General features: G+C 33.1%; 1 pseudogene; it reads left to right on the forward strand.

The window, feature by feature from the left end:
- The first annotated feature begins 18,531 nt into the window (after positions 1-18,531).
- On the forward strand, positions 18,532-18,676 carry LOC114493715 (annotated as a pseudogene).
- Positions 18,677-24,213: the final 5,537 nt, after the last annotated feature.

Consider the following 24,213-nt stretch of genomic DNA (forward strand, 5'->3'; position numbering starts at 1 on the left):
AATATATAAAATTATCTTTTATCCAGTCACTCTACTAAACACCAAAAGGTATTCAATTATTTCTCTAAGATTTTCTATCATAGGACAATATGATCTTCAGTGCCTATATTTTCTCTTTAATATTAAAATAGTTCTCTTTATTTTCTATTAAGATGCTGGTCAGACCTTCTAAATAATTATTATATGATAATATGTAATAATCCTTAAACCTTTTATTGATATCTTGTAGCAACTGTTTAGTATTTCACTGCTAAGATTAAACATTTAATTAATAGATATATTTTTATGATTTAAGAGTGGCAATTTATTCTTACCTAGAACATGTTTATTAAATTATACAAAGGTTTTCAGTTTAACAAAGGCTTTACTCTATAAAAAATAATGGGTTATAGTAATCTTAATTCTGTGGTAACCAAGGTTGCATTTTGTAACTGGAATAATAATTTCCTATAACTGAGAAAAAAACTATAACATATTTTAAAATAAATTTTAATCTTTCTAACCATTAATTTATAAAGTATAACCTTTTAACATTTATTTTCAATTAAAGTTTACATTCGATGTTATTCTATATTAGTTTCAGATAAAATATTTTTAATAATAAATAGTCCCAAAATTTCTAATTTCCTAACATTAATGTTAAAAAGCAGAGCCAAATATTTCATTTATTTAACTATATTTGACATCAATTGAAACTATTTGTATTGGTCTTACTTTTATACTCTTCAAATCTTTTTGTCTTTGAGCAAGAGTATATTTGAATTCCATAAATTATTTAAATTTTATTAAATCATTTTGTATCCTATTAAGTTTGTTCATAGGAAAATTTTCTATGTGTATCCCTCTTCATATCAATGTTTTACTTCATATCAATGTTTTACTTCACTCATATCAAATAAATTTCATAGTATTACCTCTTTATTCAGTAACTGGAAATATATTCTATTTTAGGATGTTTTTATTTCTTTAATTTGAACAAATAGTTATGAAAATTTTAAAAGTCTAGTGGAACAATGTTGACAAATTTGAATTTTTGTATTGTTACTTAGTCACTTATAATTCCTTGGAAAGATAATCAATGTATTCAAATTGTTTAATAAATCATTATATTATCTTTTAAAAATTTCCTTTAACATCATTGCATTCCTACTTTATTGATTTGGAATTCAGTTTTTCCTACTGTTTATTTGTTTATTATTTATTTTACTAGTAAGATTTGTCTGAAATTTGCCTACTTTAACTTTTTAACAATCAGTTTCTTCAATGTTTAATTTTTATTTTGACAGTGTTATTTTGTTAGTATTTTATAGGTTAGAATTTTCTATACTGGTGCATTTACTTTTTCTTTCAAGTTAGCTAATCATGTGTTTTGCATGGTTTATAATTTCATTCTATTATCTTTATAATCTAACATGCTTCTTTATTATTTTTATTCCTTTTTCTTCTTGATGTTGGATAATCATTTTTATATTTATAGCCCATGTCCATGTTAAATATTCTGCAGGATGTTTTTCTGTTTCCATTTTGTCATTTTTAGGTCTATGCTTATTTAAATAATTGCACTTAATATCACCACATTGATTTTTTTCTCATTCTTTTCTTTTCCTTATAGTCTCATTTAATGTCTTCCTCTTGCCTTATAGACATCTTTTCACCTTGTAACTATTTAAGATACCAGGCAGTATATATATTTTTCTCACTTCATGTAATAAATATTTTTATTATAAACCTCTTTTGGTACTTAAAATTGTTTTGCTTTGTCTTAGTTCAGTAGTATATTAATTAAAAATGCTTTACTTTATCTCATCATGTTAATGTATCCTCAAACATATCTGTATTTTGATATCATATACATCAAAACTATCCACTCTGACCCCATCTTTCTAGCAAAGAACATGAGGATTATCCTTACTCCATACTAGGAGTTAGTCAAATACTCTTTCTCAGATAAACTATGGGGGCAAGCAATTATGCAGGCATCACACCAATAACTGCCTTCATATTCTCTTGAGAGTGTCGGTCCCTTTTATACTTCATTCTTTAAAAAGAGTGGTAATCATCTTTTTGCCATCATTCTGTGGCAAATTCATATTCATTCTTTAAATGTCTCCTCTTGAATAACTTCCCCAGTATCCATGAGCCCCCATGTATGGTCCTTTTGTTCTTTTTTTATATGATTCATCAGCTTTTAAAGTAAATAACTTCATTTATTTATGAGTTTCCCAGATTGACTGTGAATGCTGTGAAGAACAGGTCCAATCCAGTTAAATGGCAACATCCCATAGCAAAAAGAAAGCGTGATTTAAGCAGCAGCAGCTAATTGTCTAGATGAGAATTCAACAGGGGTGTTGAGTTTGGGAAAGATGTGTGTCTATCACAAATGAGAGACATGTGAGAAATCAGGTAACAGAATAAACACTAAATTAAGATGCTATGGAAGACGAGTTAGAAATTAAAGGTCTAAATATGGTTAACCTCCTTTGTGGCTGAGAGGTACAGACGAGAATGGATGTGTGAACAACTATATAGAAGTACTCTTCATTGTGTAGAAACTCTCAGTTCTGTAAACGTAACTCTTTAAAATTACTTATTCTCTTCTTCCATCATTTTTTTCTCTTTAATGGCAAAAATAAATGTTTATTCTTATTTTACTGTCATGTTCTAAGTATAAAACAGAATAGACAAAAGGCTTTGAATATTGGCAAGAAAACGTGATTAGGTATTATCATTTTACCTGCACTCAGCTATGTTGAAAGCAATTGCAGCAGGTCTGCTGCTTATAAATGTATATTTAATGAACAATATTTGTTTCAAAAATATTTTGACAGGGATTGCAAATACAACACCTTGTGAACCGTGAAGAATGTATTTCAGTTTTCAAAACGATCTTAATAAAAATGATTTCAATGGAGTCCATGTAGGGAAGAATTAGACCAGAAAACGTGCCAACACTGCATCAATTATGATTTTAACATTTAAGTTTTTAAAGTTTTCTTTAAAATATATAACAATGAAACTTTTTTAGCTCTAGGGTTGAAAATAAACCCTGGCTTCCAAATCATACAGCTTAAATTAAAAATAAGATTAAACTGTAATTAGCAAATTTCAAATCTGTTTCAAAGCTATTTTGCATGACTTGAAGAAAGAACCATTGTGTGGTTGCTCCCTACACTCCCTTTTCTTATCCAGATTGATTGCATAATTATCCTACTCTCCACTTCACTGAGTCCTTATAGTCACTGAACAATCAAGGAAAAACAACCCAGCTACTTGTATTATGGCCTGTGTTTCGAAGTACAGTTGCCTAGAAACCCATGGATAAAATAAACATTGTTACCAGAAAAATGAAGGGAAAAAGCAGAAAATAATAATAACTTTTTAGACAACATCTTATCCTTACAGACCTTATTATTATTAAAAATTGAAGGCAAGTTCTTAATTTTTCTGAATTAAAAATTCTTCCTAATTTTTAATACTATGTATGAGTGTTACTGTAGACAGTCCAAATAGGAAAACAAGAATAAAAATAATGAAATATAATTTATGCCTCACAGTACATGTTTAGTGAGGAGAAAACATGTAATCAAATACATAGAAAACAAAATGGCATGTTCTAGAATAAAAAGGTAAAACCTGGCAGGGATGTTATAGAGTAGAGGTCAAGGCTATAGAATTGGGCTAAGACTTCACAGTAAAAGTGAAATAAAATCTTAATAAGTAGAATGCATACTGTGGTTCTTTCAAAGTCAGTGATAGAATCAAAAGCATATAAACTATCAGAGATCAGTAATCAGGAAGATAACTAATTATTTTAAGGGAAAATGATGGGTGGCAACAAATGGTTTGGTTTTATTTTCTTTGATTAAAATTACAGGATAATATCTCTTTTTAAAAAACACAAAACTTACCCCTGAATGTACACAAAGAAATTAGCCAGGTAAGGAGTGAGAATAACAACATGCTAAAGAGGTAACGTAGCACAGGTAGCCAGAAATGATGGAAGTCTAGACCTTAAATTTTCAATGGCTACACTAAAGGATTTTCACCCAGTATTTATAAGAACCATTTTCTCTTGGTATGTATGTGATATAAAATTTACAATCTTACTATTTTTTAATTCCTATCATTTGCTTTGGTTTTGTTACCAGAAATTATCAAAGTTAAAACATTATTTTACTTATTTCTCAATATTTTCTTTTTTATTGTTGTGCAATTAGAGTTATCCTCATTTTTCCCCCATTATTATTCTCCTCCACTGTACCCACCCAACCTCCCACATTCAATCCCTCCCCCAGTGGTCTCTGTCCATGGGTCCTGTATACTTGTTCCTTGATGACACTTTCCCTTCTTTGTCCCATTATTCCCCTTCCCTCTGGTTACTGGCAGTTTGTTCATTTTCATGTCTTTGGTTAAATTTTGCTCACTTGTTTGTTTTGACAATTAAGTTCTACTTATAGGTGAAATCATATGGTATTTGTCTTTCACCACCTAGCTTATTTCACTTAGCATAATGCTGTCCAATTCTATCCATGCTGTCACAAAGGGTAGGAGCTCCTTCTTCCTTTCTGCCGTGATGGGCACTTAGGCTGTTTCCAGCACTTGGGTATTGTAAATAACACAGCTATGAACAATGGGGTGCATAGGTTCTTTTGAATTGGTGTTTCAGGATTCTTAGCATATGACCCCAGCAGTGAAATTGCCAACTCAGAAGGCACTTCCAATTTTAGTTTTTTGAGGAAATTCCATACTGCTTTCCACAGTGACTGCACCAGTTTGCATTCCACCAAGAATGTACTAGGGTTTCCTTTTCTCCACGTCCTCTCCAGCACTTGTTTGTTGATTTAGTTATGATGGCCATTCTGACCAGTGTGAAGTGATATCTCATTGTGGTTTTAATTTGAATCTCTGATGGCTAGTGTTGCTGAGCATCTTTTCATATGTCTCTGGGCCCTGTGTATGTCCTCCCTGGAGAAGTATATGTTCAGATCATTTGCTCATTTTTTAAATTGGGTTATTTGTCTTCCTGAAGTCTTTCTTACAATTAAATTATAGTATCAATTTGGAGAAAAAAAAGTAGTGAAGTACATGCATTTCCTGTAAAACGTATGCTCTTTTTTTTGGCTTGGCTTTTAAAATTACTTTAAAGTTATCTTACAAGTCATCTGTGTTGTGATTTTTAAATCACTATATATAAGTGCTATTCTGGTTATAAATAACAGCAAAACAGGAATTAGAATTTTTAAAAATAACTTGCACTCAATGGCTTGATAACTACTAAAGACACACTGTGACAATTATTCATTTTATTTAAGTACTGGCATGCTCTAATTTTAAATTTACAATACAAACAATAATCTCATTAGACGCTGGGCTTGACTGTCTAGCTTGCTCCAAGCTCAAATTCCTATTAATATACTTGTCCCTGTAAACTGAAGGATTTAAAGTTAGACATATACATGAGAAATAAAATGTAGCCTGTGATGCTCAGAATGGACAATAAGTATTTAACCACATAACCCTATTTACTGTTTAACAGTGTGAATCAAAATCATCTTTCATTCTTATTTTTACACAGTTTCATCGCTGTTAAGCAAATCTAGACTTAAAAATATCAACTGCCTTGCTCTATCTGTGTCCTGATTTCCTACTCTGTATGTATGCCAAAAATAAGTGATATTTCATTGGCTCCTTGTGTGTTTCTGCTTTTTTGTTTCCCTTCTCTACAATGCAAGTGAATTTCAGGTCATTTTAAGGAAATTTGATTCATAGGGACTAATAGCCAACAGCCCTTCCAAGTTTTCTAGGAGATGACATGGGTCCCTGATTTTTGTTGGTTGTATCTATTTAAAAAAAAAGTCTTAAAAATATAGTTAATTCTCATTATTTTTAGATTCCATATGTGTAGATTCACATACTTGCTAAAATGTATTTGAAACCCCAAAATCAATCTTCAGGGCTTTTCACAGATATGCATGGAGAGGCAAAAAATCTGAGTCCCTTGGTCAGCATGTTCACAGTTATGCTGTGTTAATGTTTCAGCTCTCAGTTCAAACATATGACTGTTTTTTTTGCCATTCATTTAATGCCTCTTCTTTTGCATTTTTTGTTTTTTAATCAGTGTATCCACTGTTTAAAACGGCACTCAAATGTAGTGCTAAAGTGATGTCTAGTGTTTCTAATCACAAGAGGGCTGTGACATGCCTCCTGGAGAGAATGCTCGGGATGGCGTGCACGCAGGAGTTATTGTCCTACTCAAGTTCAATGTTAATGAGTCAACAACATGGTACATCCAGAGAAAAAAGGCAGAAATTCACTGATCTTTACAAGAGAATGCTCCAAAAAGTGCTAAAATAACATCTATTGCTTATGATAAAGGTATGGGAAAGCTGGAAAGTGACAAATGATGCCAAGAATATATACTAAATCAGGTGTCTATAACAGAAATGTGCATAAAGCGAACTTATGTTTGATTGGTTAATAAAATGTTATGATGAGAGCCTCTCAGGAACCTGTGTATTCCCCCTAGGAACAATAGCTTTGTATTCACTAAATCAGAACTCCATTCACCAATTCAGCAATTTCATTCACAGTAACTTTATGAAACAGAACTGCTGTATATAAAAGCTCAACTGTATATAAAATGTGGTTATTTTCTTTTTATAATTAGAAAACTCTAGTGTCTGTACATTTTCTTCAGTACTCTCCTTTATATAATCAGTAATCAAATATGAGAGAATGTGATGCCACATAGGAAATCAAATGTAGTATACTTAGTGTTCATAAATCAGGGTTTTAGAAATACATTTCATGTTAGGAAATGCTACTTCTGTGCCCTTTAACTTAGAGAAAATATATTTATCTGTAATAGTATTCATAGTTGATAGATGAGATTTATCTGATTTAATATATTGTTTCACAACCTATTTAGGAAATGCATGATACAAAAATGATTAAAAGCTAAATGTACATGAAACTTAAAGGAAAAGACACAAAAGAATATACACTGAAAAATAATAGACCATTTTTTGAAATTAACTGGCTTGGATAAAGGGTGCATTTGTTTTAATTCATGAGAGCAAAATTTTTAAACTCTATGACAACATGGAGTTTGTGTTTTTTTCAAAGCCCACACCACCATGCTAAATTGCACTCAGTAACCAATAAATGTGTATTGTGTAATTACACACTTGAAGGCAGCCAAATAGGTTTTAGCTAACCATAGTTTTTATTACCAACGTTGTTTTTTTTTTTTCAGATTAGCTCTTTAAATTCTAATAAATGCTTTTAAAATTGGTGGAAAATATTTACTCTGTTTTCAGATGTATTAAATGATTCCTATTTATATGAAGACCTGTGAATGTGTAACTATTTTTTAGAAAGAAATGAAACCTCATCTATAACCAGCAAAAAGCAATCAGAAAGTAATGGCAAATATTATTTTAGGCAATCGAATGCATTTTCTTGCTCTAACTCATATTTAATATGTTTTTCAACACATTTCCTTTGGTTCTGTTTCTTACGTGAAACTTTGTAGAGATGAATAAGGGAAAGAATGACTTATACTGCTTTAAAGTAGTAATTCCCTAAATTTCAAAACATATACATATCTCTTTTATACAGAAATGAATAAAAACAATGTGCCCCCAGGGAGAAACATTGTAAGTCAAGGTTTTGCCATGAATGAGATTTTTCCTCCTGAGGTACAAACCTGTACAAAAGTCATAAACGCTGAAATACGACAGGCCCCCCAAGTGTGGCACAGGTGGTGTTGTCACACTACAGCAGGCACTTTAGAAAGCACCATAAACCTAAATTGAAAAGATATTCTATTTTCAGTAAATAAAATTTCAGCAGGAACCATATTCAAATTGTATTTTCAAATAATTTAGGTAAAAGACATAGAGCTGAATTTTATCTCTCTTAACTGATCTTACACAAATAAATATTTCCAGAAGTGATATTCATGGGCAAAGATGGTATCATGGATAATTCAATGGTACCCAAATCTAAAACCCAGGTATGTTCCACAGCTCCTTTTAAGATGTCCAATACAAAAGGAAAAGTTTCCAGATTTTTAATTTAATTTCAAATTAATCAAAGTTAAATTGATTCCTTAGTGAAAAATTTCTTTGAGTATAGTATGATTTAAATGGTTATTAAGCTTCAAAATAGAGTGTATTTTCTTTTCACTAACTTATTTATGCACAAAAGCAGGTGTGTGTGTGTGTGTGTGCGCGTGCATGCTGTGTCTTCTCTGGTCCCTACTATATTTCAGAACAAACCTTGAAAAGCTTTTTCATAAAAATACGTGATACTTTCCAAATGACCCTGTAGAGTGTTTGTTTCTAATTTTTGGTGACATATTTGAATATAATATCTTATGAACTTAAGATAACTTCATTCAAAATTATTTCTAGAATAATTTGTGTTAACATTACTTTTATAAACAATTTTATTTCCTGGTATAAAATGGAGAAAAACACGAAAAAAGGTACCTAGGATTATTTGGTAATGAAATCCAGCATGTTACATAATTTAGGGGATTAGCAGAGCTGGTTGTAATAGAAAACTGTTTGGTACAATATCCATTAGTAATCAGTTATCGTAAACATTTGTGTTTTTTTCAGCAAAATCTAAAATGAAGTCAGGAGACTTCATTTCATGGCCCATACAGTAACTTACCACACAAATGCAACATCAAAACACAAAAAGTTCCTAAAGCTTTTATACATTTCACAGTGGAATATTACTTGGCCATAACAAAGAAAACCTTACCCTTTGCAACAGCATGTGTGGACCTGGAAGTTATTCTGCTAAGAGAAATAAACCAGTCAGAGGAAGACATACTATATGATTTCATTCGTATGTGGAATCTAATGCACAAAATGAACCAACAAGCAAAATAGTGACAGGCTCATAGATAGAGAGCAGGATGACAGATGTCAGTGGGCAAGAGGAATTGAGCAAAAAAATAAATAAAAAAAGAAATCTTGGGGACATGCTCAACAGCATGGTGACTGCTGGGGGAAGTTGACATCAGGTGATGAACACATAATACAGTGTACTGATAATGTGTTGTAGAACTGTGCTCCTGAAACCTATACAATTTTAACTGTCACCCCCATAAATTCAATAAAAGAAAAAAACACTCTTCTGTATTTAATGTGCCATTAGCACTGATAGAGTTTAGCCTAATATCCACTAATAAGAGAAAGCAAATACTGAATATTTTTGAGCCACCAGTATTCACTAAGCTACTTTAAATAGATTTGCATTTATATACATTATATACTAATATGATAATTAGTTTACCAGTAAGTGTACTTGTTAATAATATTATTTTAAATTTTATTGTAGGGATATTACATGTAAGAGCCTTCATTGATATTATCATTATAAATTTTATCTGAGGGAGATTTCTGAGTTATTAAATAGTGGTCAGTCGTTAAATATACAGAACTTGTGATATTTTCCAGAATTCCATTCTATTCTATTTGGCTCCAGATCAATTTGAAGTCCATGGAACAATGTGGATTTTTAAGTACAATATGTAGGTGCCTGTAAAACTAGCCATGAAATTACATTGACGACTCTGAATACTAACATCTACTTTTGAGCCCTACCAACACAGATTCAACATATTGAAAAAGGGCCTAGTCTTTCAATACAAATCTTTGTGCATCAAGAGGTGAGGAGACTGACCACTAACCAGAAGCCTGGTTCTGCCACCACAGATTTTTAAAAAGTTGGTTTTGCAGGGTCTCTTATAAACATTCACTCCATACCTCACTTCATTCTCCTCCTAAAATAATAGATTCAGTATACTTTGTGTTTTTTAGGGCCTTATATTTTTAGGTTAAAAAAGTCCTTCAAATGGAAAATAAACTTAAAGCCCCTTAAAATGTGTTTGAAGAAGAATTAGTAATTGCTCAGAAGAATAAGGGTAGAGAGTCATTGAGGAGCTCTGTGAAGGTGTTAAGATGGTGGCTAGGGAATGAAATACATATTGTGAATTGAATTGTTTAACAATTAGAATATATGTTATAAAAATCTGTTGATTCCGAAGAGGCTGATCTTTTCACTCTTTCTCCAGCCTGTGAACTCACTCAAGTTCTCTTTCCATGTCCTATGCAGATGAAGTTCAAGGGCTGATCAAAAGTGTTCTGCATACACAATTGTCCCAACAGGTCACAGAATACAGTTATTCTTATAGTTATCACAATATTCAACAAGTGATTACTGTAAACAATCCTTTAGCATGGGTTCAGAGTATCAAAAAAAAACATGCATATCCCATGCTAGGGACTCTATCCCTCTGAAGTTTTTTTCCTGATTTTCTCTACTCTGCCTAAATAACGAGGAGGAAGGGGAGGTGAAGCAGCAGGAAAAGCTGGTACTGTGGACTGTTCTGCCCCCTCTCTGTAAGGCCTACGGCAATTACTTTCAGAATGCAGCAGATGCTAATGAGCCATGTTTTCTAGCTTTGGAGTGCTGGCCTCAGCTGCAAGGCAGCAACACCTGCCACATTTCCAGGTACACAGAATTAATGACTGATAATTAACCTGAGATAATATTTATGCTATGTCATGCCAGAATGTGTTAATATTTCCAATTCAGAGGAAGTTAGATAGGGATGATGTATTAAGTCTTGATGAGCTTTCTAGTACTCAAAACCTGGGTACTTATGACTTCACTTATTCCTAAAGTTTATTTCTTGGAGGTAGATATCTGTACAACTTTTAAATAATTGAAGATTTTGTAACATGAGGTAGTTTTTCAGGCTCCCAAAACTATGGGATTTTGTTAAGAATTAACAAAAAAATTTCATACCTCAGTTCACTCTGTAATCTAGACTGTGCTTCTTGGCACGAAGTAAAATATATTTTACTAAAAAACTGCCATGGAAAACTGCTTTAAATTAGCTATTGAATAAGTCAAACAGATTCTGTAGAGGACTTTATTTGGAAAGTTTAACTATTGTTTGTTCCTTAAATTCATAATAATAAGTTATATGATCACTTTTTAAATGAGGAAATTAAATTTAGAGTCAGGTATCATTTGATGCTAACTTTTTTAAATAAAAAGTCACTTTTTTAGCAAGGATGTCAAACTCATTATTCTATTTTAGTTCTCTCTAGACAAAGTCTACTAAACTCTACTACTAAACTAAATAAAATAGAGCATGTGGAATATTTTTAATATGGTACTTAAAATAAATTGACAAATATTTCATATCATTACTCTATTTAGCTATGCAATTAAATTATTGCATATTGCTGTAGTTATCTATAGTTATGTAGAAAATATAGCAACAATATTCAACATAAGAAAGTAGATATTACATTAAAATTCCAAAGCAGTAACAATTTAGTCAGGTTATGAAGTTATGCAGGAGCAAGTTTCCCAATGTTTCCTGAATTGATAAGCTCCTATGGAGTTAGGCTTTTATAGTTGAATCAACTCATTATGTAACAACACTTGGTTAATATAAAATATCTACAAGAGGATCAATCCTTATTTATAAACATGAACATACACTAAGAAAAATATAACTATGCATTATCTATTATGAAACTCATTGGAGTAAAACATAAATAGCATTTGTATATTGAGTATCTGTGCACGATGCCAACCAACAAATAGTTGCAGTGTTTCAGCAAAAAGTGAAGTTTTCAAATTCTAAATAAATTTAACTTGTCATATTTTTCGCTAGAATACAAACACATTTTGGTCTCAATTTATTACAAGAGCACAGCCTATTTGTTTTCAAGTTCATTTCCCCTGGGCTCAAGTGGCAGTAAATGGATAATCCATGGCTTGATTTCACACAGTTAGGCATCCCAGCATGCACTAGGCATAGGGAAAATAAAAGAATTGGGACATTTATAACAAAGATCCCTGCAGACTCATTATTGGCAACGCCATGAACCCTTACAAACCCACAACCCTGAGAGCTCAGAAGTGCATGCTGAGGTATGTACCACATTCATTGAGATATAGCAAAATGCATTTTCTAACTCTTTCATTTATATTTAACCATTCCTTTCTAAAAGCTAGAGTAATTGAGGTTCACATGTAAACAAGATTTAGTTAATTTATTCTATTTTTATAAAATCTATTTGGAAACATGTAATAAACATGTATATAAATAATTCAAACTTTATTCATTGCCTTTTTATTCATGATAATGCAATAATGTCTGGCATTTTTAGTTTTCAAAAGTATATTTAATATAACATTTAGTCTTTTTTAAAAAAGTCAAAGTAAAATGTTACCATATTTTACCTAATAATCAAAATTATGAAAAGCTATCTAATTTCACAAGAAAAAAATTGATGGTAATATATAGTTAATCTAGAACAAAAACATTGCTACAACCTTATCACTTCTCCTGTTCAAATAACATACATTTCACAATAGGAAAAAGAAATCTCATAAAACACCGCACAAAAAAGGTTGAGGCACCCAAAAATCTCGTGCCTATTTGATGTATAACAATTATAAAAATGGAACTAGATAATGCTTCATGGTTAAGCATTTTACAATGTTAAGTAAACTGGAACTATTCATAGGTTCAAAAAACTAAGGTTTGATATGCTTAGTAGTTTGTAGCTGTCCCAAAAATAAATTGAAAAGTCCAAAATAAGTCAATAACCAATTATTAAAAGAAGATATCATTTACAATGTTATGGTCAAATTATAACATAAAACAACTTATTACCAAGAAATGTTAGATGGATGACAGACCAACAAGCAAGGACAGTATGGGGTACTGTAGCATAATTCAGATCATGCCCTTATTTCATCTTCAATTTTAAGACCCTAAACCTACCATGACTAAACTCAATCTATATTGATAATTTTAATATTAATCATTATTATATGTGCACTTTATTATCTGCAATGTACCAGGTTCTAGCTGGAGACTTTTGCATAATTAGATAATTATTTCATGCAAATCATTTTAAGTCATACAGTGTATAGTTTTAAGTCACAGCATGTTTATAAGATAACAGCTTTCATTTTCATATATTTCTGTTAAGAAGGTCAACAGAGTTTTGATAAGTAAAGGAAATACTGGGATATGTTAGCAGATGCAGACTTATTGCCTAGAAGGTATTTTGAACATTATGAATCTCACTTCATGGTAAATGTGTGAAAAAGCATTTTCAACATTGAAAATAGTTATATGCACACAAAATTTCTCAGAGTCTAGATCATCCGTTGGTAGCATATGGCCAGCTTACCAAATGTAGCTAGTGAGATAATTTTTACTCAAGACATTGTGGGAAAAAAACTGGGTACATGCAAAAATTAATTTTGAGGAAAAAAAGCTGTCAGCAAACATGTTGGATTTTGATGGCTCTTCCCTTCTTCAGTTAGCTGTGTCTATTTTGTGAGTCTCCTTTTAGTCACGCAGTTTCTTCTGACCACCCCACTCACCCCACAGGCGCACCAGTCCTTTCCTGAGCAGTTGAATTTACCTCCTCTGGAATCACCGCTAAAATATTAACCACTGGCTAAAAAATGTTCACGTTGATAAATGAAGTTAGCTCAGAGTAATAATTTTAGTTGTGCCATTTAATTTTTATACACATACATTCAAAACATTTTATGAAAATGACTAAAGCATAAGATTAGAAACTAGGTTTCTCAAGCCATCTTACAAAGTCTGCAGGGTTCCCTTACCCTTATCACATTCTCTTGGATCTTATACCATAACACTCTGCCCACTCTTTCTACTACAGATCATGCTGGCCTCTTGTGGTTCTTGGAACATGCTGAGCCTTAAAGTTATAATGTCTTGCTTTTTCCCTTGTTCAATGGCAGAATGAGATTTGATCAGATACCAAAAGGGGCATATCCTCCAATGCCCTTTTCTGAACTGGCCAGGATAAATGACAGAAAAAGAAGGAGGTACTAGGCTGTGAAACTATCATCTGAGCAGACAATGAGGTGGAAACACTCAAAAAAGAACCAGAATTCTCTCAAGGAACATTTCATACCCAAATAGTAGTTGGAATTGGCAAAAGTTGCCCCATGGAATATCAAAATTGATATGAACCAGTGACAACTTTTATCTCTGGGCAGTATAGTTTCCACTGAGACATTAAAAATCATTTCCAGGCCTATTCTTCAGATATGTAAAATGTAGCATGTGACACGCTACAACAGTACTCTGACAGCAATGAAATGTAGAGTCCAAGAAAGAAGGATGAGAAAACCATGACAAGAGCAAATCTATTTGTATAGTATTCAGGCCCCAGTGGATAATCAGGACCTCAGAGTCCAGTTGGAACCCAAATTTCAGGAAACAGTTGGCCAAGCAAAAGCATTAGAAGATTAAAGACAAGCTGGAACCAAATAAGGAGTGAGAGGCACACAACTAAGTAAAGACATAACAATTAAATGTTTAATAGATAAAAACTACATGCTCAGTAATATTTATACAGTTATACAAAGGCATCAAATATCCCTAGTTATATCATATATAGCACTTACATATGCCAGACACTGTTCTAAGTGCATTACAAATATTAACTCAGTTAATCTTTATGACAGTTATTTGGGGAAGGGAGAAAAGAGAACATGAGGCCAGAAATACCTGTTATCTTTTCAGTGTTCACTGACCTAATAAGTGACAAAACTGCTATTTGAGCACTTTATCTTATTTTATCCTCTCAATTATAACGGTGCTAAAGAATGTATTACCACTATTTTACAAAAACAAAAACTGATGGCCAGGGAATATAAATAATTTATCTAAGAGGATAGCTAGAATTCACTGTAGCTTATATCTGAAGTCATGTATATCTAACTCAAAATACCAATCCTCTTCTCCTTATATCAGTTTTTCTTGCTTATATAAAAATATGAAAAAGCCCTGGTTGGTGTGGCTCAGTGGATTGAGTGCCAAACCAAAGGGTCACACACTGGTTCAATTCTTAGTCAGGGCACATGCCTAGGTTGTGGGACAGGTCCCCAGTAGGGGGTGTATGAGAGGCAACTACACATTGATCTTTCTCCTTCTCCCACCCTTACCCTCTCTAAAAATAAATTATATATATATATATATATATATATATATATATATATATGAACCAGGAAAAGTGTGCAGGAGTAAGTAATAAATAAAAATATAAGGACTATGATTATTTGTTGGGAAAAAAATAGAGAATCTTTATAATCTCAATGTCCAAGTGATATAATAGAGTAAAAAACAATAATAAGGCAAGTTCTTGCACAGAATGATAAGTATCATAAGCAGAGAATGATATTAACTCCATTTCGACTGAAGGGGTGGGTTGAGAAATATATATGACATCAAAATACTTAAAATAATAACAAAGTAACTGCAGATGCCAAACATAATTTAAAGACCAGGACACACTTTGTACAACTTTAAGGTCTGTTAATGACAACTAGTCATTTTTGTTTACAGGTTAAGCAAAAAAAAAAAAAAAAAAAAAAAAAGGTATCTAGAGGCCATAAAACAAACTAGGAATAATGAATAAGAGAAACAGAAATGAGAGAGAGAGAGAAAGAAACTAGAAAAAAAAAGAAAGAGAGAAAGAGAAAAAGAAAGAGAAAAAGAAAGAAAGAAAGAAAGAAAGAAAGAAAGAAAGAAAGAAAGAAAGAAAGAAAGAAAGAAAGAAAAAGAAAGAGAAAGAAAGAAAGAAAGAAAAAGAAAAGAAGGAAGGAAGGAAGGAAGGGAGGGAGGGAGAGGGGGAGATGAGGGGAGGGGAGGAAAGAAGGAAATAGAATTCAGATGATACAGAAGTCCTACTAAGAATAGCCAGATCTTTGTGTTAAGAATATCGGCAGAAATGATAGCCTTAAAATTCTTATTTTCTCCTTTCAACTGACTTATCTTTGATATTTTTCCTTATAATAAAAATAGTTGTTTTAACAAATCTTTATATATAAAATAGTTTGAATGAGATTTAGTCCTTAACAATATGTTAGCAATCTGAATATATTTTTAATTGATTTCATTAGTAACAGAACTCTGAAGGATGTTTAAAATTTTGAAATAAGTGACATTAATATCCTACTTGGAACCCATTTCCAAAGTGAATTAAAGAGTTCTAGACAATCAACAATATGATAGAATTGTCAACATGATACTGGCACAGACCCCAAGTGAAATTATTTCTTATGTTTTTGTTCATCTCATTATCAAATAAACAACAAATATGAATGAATTAATTTTGAGCTTTGGCAAGAATATTTTAGGACATTGTTATCATATGGTATTTGAGACCCACCCCCAAATTTATATATTAAAATTCTAATCCCCAAAGATAATGGTATTGGGAGGGGACACATTTGGGAGTCACTTAAATAATGAGGGTGGAGCCCTCATGAATGAGATCAATGCCCTTATAAAGAGACTCCAGAGAGATCCCTATCCCTTCCACTAAGGAAAGACACAGCAAAAATGTACCAGCTATGAATGAGGGACAGAGCTTCCATGAGCACATGACACAGTAACACCTTTATCTTGGGCTTCCCAGCCTCCAGCACTGTAGGAAATAAATTCCCTTGTTTATAATGTGCTCAGTCTATGGCAATTGGTCGCAGCAGCCCACACGAACTAACACAAATGTTAATGTGAAATGAAGTTGTTTATTTTCAAGGTTTGGTTCTAGGTTTTGCACATTTGCTAAATAAATATAAGAACAACAAAAGCACATGTATGACTCCTGAGGATATCAAGCTCCAGAGTATGAACACCAACAGACCCGAGGCAATGGCCTCCAGACTAAGGGACCGAAGCATCCCTAAAGCGATGGAAGGAAGAAGGATTGTTCCACTGATGTACTTCCCTTGGCTTCGCCGAGATGATCTGAACCCAGTAAGTGTTCTCCTTAAATCTTCTGTAAATGTAAATCAATATATTATTCTTCATTTTGTATTCTATAAATACGATAGATGTAGCAAAACAAAAACCAGTTTGTCAAGCAAATCTCTATTAAATTGCCATCAAAAGAACATGGAAGCCAGTGATAAAATATTCTGACAGGAAAATAGTAATAAGCCTAAAGTGTCATTTCACGGGTGTTGTCCTGACAATATCACTGGAACATTTTCCTGACAGGAAAACTCCGTTACAAACTTCAACAAGGAATATCCAGCACCTTTTCCTCTCAAGGAAGTCATTTTTTATGCTGACAGTAATGTTTTCAGTTTCTGTGACTTTAAAAGAAGCATCACTTTCCATACAGAATACAAAGAATTTGAATGAAGGGCCACTTGTTCCTTTGACTGTTGGAGATATTTTATATAATTACTTAATTTTTAAAAAATAGAAAAAAATCAAACCATAAACTCAGTTTGCCACTTTGTAATATTATTGGTCTACTAAAATGTGAAATAAACACAAAAATGACCATATTTCCCAATTTCAAGCCCCGTTTTTGTATCGCCACATGCACTTCTAGCCGTATTTTACAAATGGCAATGCTGAACAGTCTGCAAAAGGGGTAGGGTGAAGGCCGGCATGTAGTTTCCATTTAGTCCTGGGAGTTTCATGCGGACTGACAAAAGATCCTATGTGTAAATGGTTAACTTATTTATTATTGTGCTATAGCCATGATCCTAAGTCAATTAGATATAATTCCAGCAAGTCTCATACTATGTGGGTGTTTTGGATAAGTTGATTAAGAGATATGACCCTAATCTGTAAACAGGATAATCAAATCCATGAAGAAAATTTGATGAAAACAATCTAGAAATCCTGTATGTATAGTTCTCAGCAAAAGGCTGGCATTTAGGAGTATTTCTTTAAAAGTAAATATATTATTATTTTCCTTGAAAATATAATTATGTATGGAGACCATTAACATAGAAACATCTGAAAGAGCATGATGTGAAATGTTTCAACCTCCCACCCTAGAAGATAAAGAAAAGTTTAGTAAAACTTCAAATGGTAGTGAAAAAAAAGATATATTCTTTAACTTTTAAAACTTATTTAGGTTTAATAACAAAAACATACTCCAATCATATTCTATCTTGTATAGCTAAACAGTACCTGAGATAAGAGAAAGTTTTTGACTAATCATTGCTTTTTATTTCATATTTTGATTGATGGTTGGGGATAGTAACTCCCCCCAAATCCAATAATCAGACCAGATGAATCATGGAAATTTCTTTCACAAGAAATGAGACTTGTGATTTTTCTCTTGAACTTACTGAGCCTGTGTTTTATTCTTTATACACACACACACACACACACACACACACATATAGTTTCCTCCAGCCACTTTTTATTGTTATTCAGTTACAGTTGTCCCTCCTTTTTCTCTATTGCTCTCCCTTTCCCAGTTCCCTTCCCCTCCCACAGTTAACACCCACCCCCCCATTTTCCATGCCAAGTCCTCTATTCGTGGTCCTTGGCCAGGATGAGTAAATCAAAATAAATAGCAAGAGAGTTATAGATATTTTTTAAAAGGACAAGATTTACATACAGTAACAGGAATAATTGAGAATATATCTACTTTGTATTTTCAAGATGAAAACACATGTTTAAGCCCCTGGCAATGGGTGAGGACACCCCTGATAGGTGGTGTTGCTCTTACATCAGTCAGGGGCAAAGCAGTTGTACAGTCCTTAGTTCATCCTAGCTTGTTGCTTGTATTGGTGGCCAAAGCTGGTCCATGCCTGGGGCACATAAAATTATCAAAAAAAAAACAACACATGTTCAATCTGAGTCAAAAGAAAAGACTGAGCTAAAATGAAGGCTAGGGTTAAAAGGAACATGATTAAAGTGGGTAAATCATTAAATACAATTAAATATTTAAAAAGGTTTTGCACAGCTAAAGAAACCATCATGAAAATGAAAAATGAACCGAGTATGCGGGAGAACATAATGGCCAACAATATATAGGACAAGGGTTTAATCTCCAAAATATATAAAGAATTTATTTGACTAACACCAGGAAGACAATCCCATTTAAAAATGGGCAAAGAACCTGAACAGACACTTCTCCAAGGAGTACATATGGATGGCCAATAGACATATGAAAAGATGCTCAACATTACTAGCCATCAGAGATGCAAAATAAAACCACAATGAGATATCACTTCATATCTGCCAAATGGCTATCATTAATAGATCAACAACAACAACAAGAAAAGTGCTGGCAAGAATGTGGAGAAAAGTGAACATTAGTACACTGTTGGTGGGAATACAGACTGATGCAGCCACTGTGAAAACATTATTGGAATTTCCTAAAAAAAATTAAAAATGGAACTGCCTTACTGTCTTTTAACCCAGTGATTCCACTGCTGGGACTATATCCTAAGAATCCTGATATAGCAATTCAAAAGAATATATGCACCCCTATGTTCATAGCAGTGCTATTTATAATAACCAAGATTTGGAAACAGCCCAAGTGCCCATCAGTGAATGAGTGGATTAAAAAAACTGTACATTTACACAATGGAACAGTATGCAGCACTGAAAAAGAAAGAATTACGCTACCTTTTTGCGACAGCATGGATAAAACTGATGACTATTATGCTAAGTGAAATAAGGCAATCGTTGAAAGACAAATACCAAATGGTCTCACTTACAAGAGGAATCTAATGAACAAAATAAGCTAATTAGCAAAATAGAACCAGAAGCATAGAAACATGGAACAGTCTGGCAGCTGTAAAAGTGGAGGAGGAAGGGACTGGTTGAACAAAGGTGAATGGATTAGTTGAAGAACATACATGAATTACCCACGGACATGGACAATGGTATAGGGATTGACTGTGGGAGTACAGGGTAGGCCAAGGGGAGTGGGCAAAGGGGGAAAAACTGGGCCAACTGTAATTGCATAAACAATAAAATATTTAAATTTAAAATAAATAAAACAATTAAGCATCCAGTTAGAAAAGGGGTTCCCAAACCTCAGCACTATTGACAATTTGGACCTTTGTGGGCCTATTAATCCAGTCCATTGTATTGTGTTTAAGCAGTATTTTTCTCCTACATCATGGTGCCAGTAGCCTGCCCTTAATCATGATGGATAAAAATGTCTCCAAACACCATGCAAAATCGTCCTTCCTGAGAGATACTGAGGTGGAGGAATTGAAGAATAGACTGGAAACACAGAAAGATGAATACATGATATGAAAAGCAACATTGTGAACCTGGCAACAGAAGCCAATGCAGAGAAAGAAGAAACTACAAAAGTAATATACGGTGTAATAAAATTGACACAAAATAAAATACAAACCCTAAGTAAAAAAATAATATAAATAAAACAGGATAAATATTGTTGATCTGAAAAGTGTATGTCTTCAAGTAAAAATGACTTTGATCTGCCAGGTAAAAAGCCATAGACATATTCTTAAGAACTGTTCAAAAATCGAAACAGGAATTTAAAAATACGAACTATAAATCCTAAATATTTTACCAATTAAAAATATATTAATATTTTAGAAACTACTCTATTAAAAGAAAAGTGTCATAATATAGCATATTAAAATTCAAATATATTCTGATATAAGAAAAATATGTCATAGCTAACAAATCTGTATTTCTTTTCTGTAGTGAACAGGTTGAAAATATTCCAGAACGCTACATAATAGTTGCAATAACTGAGAATACGTGAATGAAACAAACCAAAATAAAAAAAGAGAGTCTCTCTGCATTTCTATGGAATACAACAGAAGAGATATTAAAAGGCTAAAAAGTATATACTGAACAAGGTTATCAACATTTTTAGTTTGAGGCAAGTTTAACCATATTTAAGGAATGGAATTTTCCAGTACTATTACCTTCTCTTAAACTGAAACTGGCTGAACACTGATCAATCAAGCCAACTACCATGCTTTTGGCCTTAGTAGGCTTCTATTTGGAAAACAATGTCACGGGGTTTATGTAGACAGATGGATAAATGAACAAAAGCAAGTAACTTTCTAAGCATTCTCCATATTTGGTCTTCTGCCAAATAGGATTATGTTTCTGTAGAAAACTGCATCTTTTTGCATCGGAGATCAGGGTATTTTCATTCTTCCACTGTTGAAAACTCCTGGCATGAATTTATCTCTTCCTATATCAATTTCTCTCTTAATTTATCTTCTCTGAAATATCTCCATTTCATAGAATGATTATATTAAAAACTTAAGAGTGGGCGCTTAACCAAATTTTTTAGTGTATAAATTATTTCTTGAAATGAAGCTAAATCTATATTTCACTACTAAATTAAGGATTTATTCTGCTGGTATGAGCTGAATTGAGTCCCCCCAAATCATATCTTGAAGCCCTAATACCAGTACCTCAGAATGTGACTACATTTGGAGACAGAGTCTTTAAAGAGGTAATTAAGCTAAGATGATATTATTAGGGTAAGCCCTATCCAATCGCAATGATATTCCCACAAGAACAGAAGATGAGGATGCAGGCACGTGCTGAGGAAGACCAGGTGAAGACATAAGGAGAAGACCATCCACAAGCCAAGCAGAGGCCTCAGAAACCAGTTCTACACATGCTTTGGTCTTGAGCTTCTAGCCTCCAAAATAGTGAGCAAATATATGTCTGTTGTTAAAACCAGTCAGTGTGTTGTACCTAGAAAAAGAATATATCTATGATAAAGTAAGTTTGGTATTTTGAGCCTTACTGGAGGCTGTTTTCAACACAATTGATTCTATTTTCTGTGTTTATTCTTATTTCAGTTTAAACTCTAAAGATTACATATACTTTTCAGTTTAGTTAGTTGTACAGACAGGCTAAGGACTCTGTCCGAGTAAAGTCATCTACATGACTATCTATTTAGTCTCATAGACTGAAAATGCAATACTTACACTAAACATTCATGTCAGAAAAAACTGTCTTGTTCCCATATTTGACACAAAAGACATTTATCCTCTTTCATAAAACAATAACAATGTGGGATAGCTTCATGGGATAAAAGTGGGAATAAAGCCAGGTATTTAAGAAAACCCCTAGAAGATCACTAACCATAGAATCAATAGTAAACATTGTACAGAGTTAATTTGAAGAAGTCACCTTCCTACCTAGCAAGTCTACTTCACTAACAAATGGAAGATACCAAGAGGGGAAAGTCATCATCAGGTTCTCTTACATCAGAAATTCTCTGCGCAACAGCAGACAAGATAGGCTAGATGAGGTTGATGCCAGAATGTGAATGCATGACAAAGATTGCCCTTATAATAAAAGCACTTATAAAGGGAAGGGGCAATCAAGAGACTTGAGTTCATAGACTCATAGTCATGTGTTGAGTACCCCTAGATACAAAGGTAGAAATAGTGGGACTTAAAAATTGTGTGGGGAGAATCAACAAGGGCTCCTGAGGAGAATACTTGCTGAAAGTTGTGCTTAAAACAATTTGTCTGACTGTGCAGGCCATGCATTTCCTTGATATTTTAGTTTTTTGCTTGTAAATCAAGGATAATTAAATATGATTTGTGGAGAAATTGAGAGGATTAATTACAGATGCTAATGTTTTTAAAGAGCTTTAAGAAAGGCTGAATTCAATATCTTATTGCATCTGAGTTCAAGGTATTTTCATTCTTCTATTTGTGAAGATCTATTCATATTTTGTAAAGTTACTTTAGATTGAGCTCTAATTAAAGGGGTTTCTGAGAACACTTAATAGGGAAAAAAGGGCACCTGAGAAGAGCAACTGCCAAGGCCAGACCACTATGGGCAGTATAAGGAAGGCCACATTCCTGTGATGTAGGTCATGATGCAGAGTTCCTAAGAGAAGCAGATAGCCTTTGAACGTTTTTCTCACCAACCATTGGTCCCCTCACTTGTTCATTTCCAGATATTAAAGTAAAAGTTTAGGTCACCCCATAAGATAATTAACAGTTAACCATAGGAGTAATCCAAAACTCACCAAGGAATCAAAATTGTTCATGAAATCTCTTATAATTTTGATTATAATTAAAGTTACACATTGTTTTGGAATGACCAAATCAATTTTACAATTATGTGTGATATATAAGCTGTCCATATGAAATCCTTGATGCACAAAATAAGCAAGGACCTAGAAAACCACTACTCATTATTCTATGGATTTCTGTTTCACTCAGCTAGATCATATTTGCTAAGAAAATGTCCTCAGGGAAAGCAGAATTTAAATCTCTGCTCTGCTACTTAATTGCTGTTATAATAATACTACCAATGAAGCAATTCATTTCTGCAACCAATATGTATTTGTCAGGCACCGTTCTTAGCATGTCTGATTTTGAGGGGTTAAGTGGGACTAAAATGGAGATATTAAAAACTTTTTCATTAAAAAATTTTTAAATTTATTTTATTGCATTTTCCCTTACCACTTACCTCTTTTAATGCCCCCCCCTGCAATTACCACACTGTTGTTCATGTCCATGAGTCTTCTGTCCTTTTTGCTCAGTCCTTCTATCCCCTAAGCAACCCCCACAATACCAACACGGAGAGCTGTTACCTTGCTCTGTAGCTATGAATCTGTCTCTATTTGCTTGTCAGTTCAGTTTGTTTATTAGATTCCACATATGAATGAAGCTATATGGTATTTGTCTTTTTCTAACTGGCTTATTTCACTTAGCATAATGTTCTTCAGGTCCATCCATGGTGTTGCAAAAGGTAAATTTTTAAATTTTCTTCTTTTTTATGCTCTGAGTAGTGTTCTATTCTGTAAATGTCCCGTAGTTGTTTTATCCATTCTTCTACTAACGGACATTTGGGCTGCTTCCAAATCTTGAAAATTGTAAATAGTGCTGCAATCAACATAGAGGTTATGTTCTTCTAAATTAGTGTTTCAGGTTTCTTCAGATGAATTCCCCCAAATGTAATCATGGAGTCATAAGGCAGTCCCATTTTTAATAATCTTTATATACATCTCTTATTTTTACAATGAGTGTCTATTACATACACGACAAAAAGCATTAAAACTAGGTCCAGTACCATCATTCCTACCCTCATTAAGTCATTTTTCTTAGCAATATCATAGCCTTACCATCTTGGACTCTTCCAACTAAACCATCCCTCTTAACAACTCTTGCCTTTTCATCATTAGCATGTCTCAAGAAGTCATCTTTTGCATTCTCTCCCTACCACTGCTCTATAATCAAGGCCCTAAGTTAGGCATAGCTATGTAAGGTGGCTTCTGAGAGAGCTGCCACCTTTGCTTCCTCTCCATTATCTCTCTTCCTACTCAGCCAGCATCACTGCGCAAGGTGGTATGAAGATTTGGTTCCAAGTTTCAGTTCTGT

The sequence above is a fragment of the Phyllostomus discolor genome, chromosome 1 (genome assembly GCF_004126475.2).
Source record: "Phyllostomus discolor isolate MPI-MPIP mPhyDis1 chromosome 1, mPhyDis1.pri.v3, whole genome shotgun sequence".
NCBI lineage: Eukaryota > Metazoa > Chordata > Mammalia > Chiroptera > Phyllostomidae > Phyllostomus > Phyllostomus discolor.